General features: G+C 41.0%; 1 pseudogene; it reads left to right on the top strand.

The window, feature by feature from the left end:
- The first annotated feature begins 1,215 nt into the window (after positions 1-1,215).
- LOC129541256 (isopentenyl-diphosphate Delta-isomerase 1 pseudogene) lies at positions 1,216-2,181 on the top strand (annotated as a pseudogene).
- The last annotated feature ends 3,265 nt before the right edge of the window (positions 2,182-5,446 follow it).

Raw genomic sequence — 5,446 nt, 5'->3', positions numbered from 1 at the left:
GGGGGATTCTTGTCCTCTGCGCCACTGTTACCGAGTCCAAGCTCATCGACTGAGAGGCTGACTGAGATTTCAGGCTAGCGCTTCAAAATAACCATCTTGTCAGGGCCTGGAAGCCAAGTTCTTTTATGGATCAGAGATGAGGGGGAGGTGAAGAAACAAAGTAAAAAGACCACCCCATTCATTTCACTCACTCGGTCATGTCCGACTCTTTGCGACCCCACGGACTACAGCACACCAGGCTTCCTTGTCCATCAACAACTCCCAGAGCTTATACAAACTCATGCTCATTGAGTCAGTGATGCCATCCAACCATCTCATACTCCGTCATCCCCTTCTCCTCCCGCCTTCAATCTTTCCCAACATCAGGGTCTTTTCCAATGCGTCAGTTCTTCACATCAGGTGGCCAAAGTATTGGAGCTTCAGTTTCAGCATCAGTCCTTCCAATGACTATTCAGGACTGATTTCCTTTAGGATGGACTGGTTTGATCTCCTTGCAGTTCAAGGGACTCTCAAGAGTCTTTTCCAACACCACAGTTCAAAAGCATCATTTCTTCCGCGCTCAGCTTTTTTTATAGTCCAACTCTCACATCCATATGTGACTACTGGAAAAACCATAGCTTTGACTAGACAGACTTTTGTTGGCAAAGTAATGTTCTGCTTTTAATATGCTGTCTAGTTTGGTCATAGCTTTTCTCCAAAGGAGCAAGCATCTTTTGATTTCATGGCTGCACTCATCATCTGCAGTGATTTTGGAGCCCAAGAAAATAAAGTCTCTCACTGTTTCCATTGTTTCCCCACCTATTTGCATGAAGTGATGGGACCGGATGCCATGATCTTAGCTTTCTGAATGTTGAGTTTTAAGGCAACTTTTTCACTCTCCTCTTTCACTTTCATCAAGAGGCTCTTTAGTTCTTGGCTTTCTGCCATAAGGGTGGTGTCATCTGCATATCTGAGGTTATCGATATTTCTCCCAGCAATCAGGATTCCAGATGGTGCTTCATCGAACCTGACATTTCATTTGATGTACTCTGCATATAAATTAAATAAGGAGGGTGACAATATTCAGCCTTGATGTACTCCTTCCCCGATTTGGAACCAGTCTGTTGTTCCGTGTCCATTTCTAACGATTGCTTCTTGACCTGCATACAGACTTCTCAGGAAACAGGTCAGGTCTGGTATTCCCATCTCTTTAAGAATTTTCCGGGACGGCGAGTGTCTGAGGTTCCCGGGGCGGCGTGAAGATCGGGCGGCTATGCCGGAGGTTAGCACGGACGAGCTGGACGAGCGGCAGGTGCAGCTCCTGGCGGAGATGTGCATCCTCATGGACGAGAACGACCAGAGGATCGGGGCAGAGACCAAGAAGAACTGCCACCTGAACGAGAACATCGAGAGAGGGTTGTTGCACCGAGCTTTCAGCGTCTTCTTGTTCAACACCGAGAATAAGCTGCTGCAGCAGCAGAGGCCAGACGCCAAGATTACCTTCCCAGGGTGTTTTACTAATACTTGCTGTAGTCACCCGTTAAGCAACCCTAGTGAGCTGGAAGGAAATGATGCTATTGGAGTAAGAAGAGCAGCACAGAGGCGGTTAAAGGCCGAACTCGGAATTCCCATGGAAGAGGTTCCTCCAGAGGAAATTAATTATCCAACACGAATTCACTACAAGGCTCAATTTGATGGTACCTGGGGAGAACATGAAATTGATTACATTTTGTTTGTGAAGAAGAACGTGACCTTGAATCCAGACCCCAATGAGATTAAAAGCTATTGCTACAACAAAGGAAGAATTAGAAGAACTTCTAGGAAAGGCGGCCCGTGGTGAAATTAAGATAACCCCATGGTTTCAAATTATTGCAGATACTTTTCTCTTTAAATGGTGGGACTGTTAGAGTCCAGAGTCGCCCTTCCCTCAAAGGAACAGAGGACACTCACGATAATGCAAGACACACAGCGAGGTTTATTTCCAGCTAGCTGGGGTCCAAGTATCTGCCCGACGCAGCGGGTTTCAACAAGGACCCCGAGCACTCAGAGCCAAGGGGTTATATAGCATTTTCAAATCATGATATTTCTAAATTACCTAACTCACAGGAATTTTTCACACACACACACACACAGCTGTGCATATCTCTATCCTGGGGTCTTAAGGAGATAAGTTTATCAGACCTGTTTACCTAATTTTCAGTGTCGCAGCCGCCCACATTCTTGGTACTTAAGATTAACTCGTCTCCCAGGTTTTATCTAGTTCTTCTTCCCTCAAGTCACATACTCAGTAAAAATGGTTTTTCTGGCCTCTAAGATGGCCGTTCTTATGCTAACCCATTCTTACAGGGATAACGTAAATCATTTGAATCTGTTTGTTGACCATGAGAAAATACACAGAATGTAAAAGTGGAGATGAATGGTTACTAAAGTACTGAAGAATTTCTCTAGTTAGTAAACTTGAACTTTAAAAAAATCTGGTTCCCCACTGGAACTCTCCTTGGAAATACTGATACTTTACAACCAGAATTTGTATAGAAAAGAATTCTTGATTTTATGTCATATATATGTACTGAAATTTGTAAAAAAAAATTTGAGATATTATTATTCAAAGAGAGCAAAATAAACTTAACCTGTCTACACAAATGGTTATGACACAAGTGGAGTTCATTTTTTATATATTGTGATACAAACATTTTCAGAAGACTTGTATAGCACTTTACTATCTGCCAGGTGCTTGAAATATCTTTAAACTTTTATCATGGTCCAGAAAAATGTGCAGTGGAAGCTTTTTGCTTATCTACTTCAAAACACTGCAGTTTAACTTTCCATGTTAAGAGATAAAATACAGTAGAGCAGTTCAAGGGAATTAAATGGCATGATTTTTGTCATTGAAAGTTAATTTTGTGGTTTAATCATTCTGGAAGTATTTTTGATACTTTAAGTCTAACATTGATTTTGGTAGGGACATTGACTAGGTGAAGTCATTTAAATAGTCCATGCCAATTAGTAAAGTCTGGTTTTCAGAATTACTAGGAACACAGACTATTTGTAAAATGGAACTTGGGTCAGTTGAGTTATACTCAACAACAGGGTCTTTTAACTGTGGCACTGCAGTTTAGGCTGGATAATTCTTTTTGAAGGTTCATCCTTTGCCTTGTATAGCAGCATCCTTAGGTTCATCCAAAAAATGCCTTTGGCACCCCTCCCCCAATAGCAGCCCCAGTGACACCAAATGCTAAATGTCTTCTGGAGGAACTTGTCTGTAGTCAGGCCATGTGGTAGGAAAATTAACCAAATTCAGGTTAATATTCATTTTAAATAGATTTGGATTATGGAATATGTATATATTATTATTATTTGAACTGTACCTTGACTAATGGTACTTTTATAAACTCTTGCCACAGATTTCTCACATTTGAGACCTTAAGACTGCTTTATTATCCTTGAATGCTATTAACTTCAGGCAAAAGTGTAGCAAATGTTAACTTTATCTAACAATAAAGATAAATTACCACATTTTGAAGAAAAAAAAAAAGAATTTTCCACAGTTTATTGTGATCCAAACAGTCATAGACTTTGGCATAGTCAATAAAACACAAGTAGATGTTTCTCTGGAACTCTGTTGCTTTTTCGATGATCCAACGATGTTGACAATTTGATCTCTGGTTTCTCTGCCTTTTCTAAATCCAGCTTGAACATCTGGAAGTTCACAGTTCACATACTGTTAAAGCCCGGCTTGGAGAATTTGGAGCACTGCTTTGCTAGTGTGTGAGATGAGTGCAATTGTGCGTAGTTTGAACATTCTTTGGCATTGCCTTCCTTTGGGGTTGGAATGAAAACTGACCTTTTCCACTCCTGTGGCCACTGCTGAGTTTTCCAAATTTGCTGGCATATTGAGTGCAGCACTTTCACAGCATCATCTTTCAGGATTTGAAATAGCTCAACTGGAATTCCATCACCCCTACTAGCTTTGTTTGTAGTGATGCTTCCTAAGGCCCACTTGACTTCACATTCCAGGATGTCTGGCTCTAGGAGAGTTGTCACGCCATCTGGATCTGGATGATGAAGATCTTTTTTGTACAGTTCTTCTGTGTATTCTTGCCACCTCTTCTTAATATCTTCTGCTTCTGTTAGATCCATATCATTTCTGTCCTTTATTGTGCCCATCTTTGCATGAAAAGTTCCCTTGGTATCTCTAATTTTCTTGAAGAGATCTCTAGTCTTTCCCATACTATTGTTTTCCTCTATTTCTTTGCATTGATCACGGAGGAAGGCTTTCTTATCTCTCCTTGCTATTCTTTGGAACTCGGCATTCAAATGGGTGTATTTTTCCTTTTCTCCTTTGCCTTTAACTTCTCTTCTTTTCTCAGCTATTTGTAAGGCCTCCTCAGACAACCATTTTGCCTTTTTGCATTTCTTTTTCTTGGGGATGGTCTTGATCACTGCCTCTTGTACAATGTCAGTCCACAGTTCTTCAAGCACTCTATCAGATATAATCCCTTATCTCCTAGAATGGCAAGCCTGGGGCAGAGGGATGTGTTAGTTTCACTTCCTTAAAACCCTTCACAGGTGGGCACGGTCAAGCTATCTCCCAGTGAACCAAACAAAGACACCCTAGCCCAAAGGTCAGGTGGAAGGGGCTGGGCAGGTCTCCCTGAGGCATTTATGTATGCCTATCATAACAAAAGCGGCAATATAAGAATTAAAGTCACAGAAGCAAATCCAGTATGGATTCAAGATTAACCCTTCTGGTTGGTTATACCACCAGGGAAATTCAATACACAGCAGTCTTTAAAATGCCATTCACCACATGGGATCCCAAAATATTTCAGTATAATTTTTGTAATCTGTTACATCTGAATCCATTGCTTTTCTCTTTTTTTTGCATTTGAAATGGATCACTTGGAGAATATTGGTTAACTGTATAATGCAGAGCTTCCTAATGTTGACACATTACAATACACAACTTTGATACATAATAGGAATGTATTAACACCCATCTAAAATATGGGTGTTAAAATATTTTGAGAATGTCAAGTTCACTGTGGCACATACAAGTTTTCCAAAATTCAAAATTTCACCTGAGAACTCAAATTTCATCACAGACAACAAAAATTGTCAGTTGTTTTCCTTGAAGTGAGGGTTACATCATTTACTTTTGAGAAAGTGTTTGCCAAATACTCAAGTCTGAATAACCATGGTTTGTCTGGCAGTTATTCTGTTTTTTGACTGCACTAGGTCTAAATTGCTGCTCCAGCTTTTCTTGAGTTGTGGTAAGCCAGGGGATATTCTGTCGTTGCGGTGCACAAGCTTCTTTCTCATTGCTGTGACTTCTGTTGTTGCAGAGCATGGGCTTGAGGGCTTCAGTAGTTGTGGTATGGGGGCTCACTAGTTGCAGTTTCCGGTTTCTAGACTGCAGGCTCAATAGTTGCGGCACAAGGGCTTAGTTGCTTCACAGCATGTGGGA

This window comes from Moschus berezovskii, chromosome 4 (genome assembly GCF_049115385.1).
Source record: "Moschus berezovskii isolate FMDL1 chromosome 4, NW_MosBer_1.0, whole genome shotgun sequence".
Lineage (NCBI taxonomy): Eukaryota > Metazoa > Chordata > Mammalia > Artiodactyla > Moschidae > Moschus > Moschus berezovskii.
Note: the sequence above shows the minus strand (reverse complement) of the source record. Positions and strands in the feature narration are given on the sequence as shown.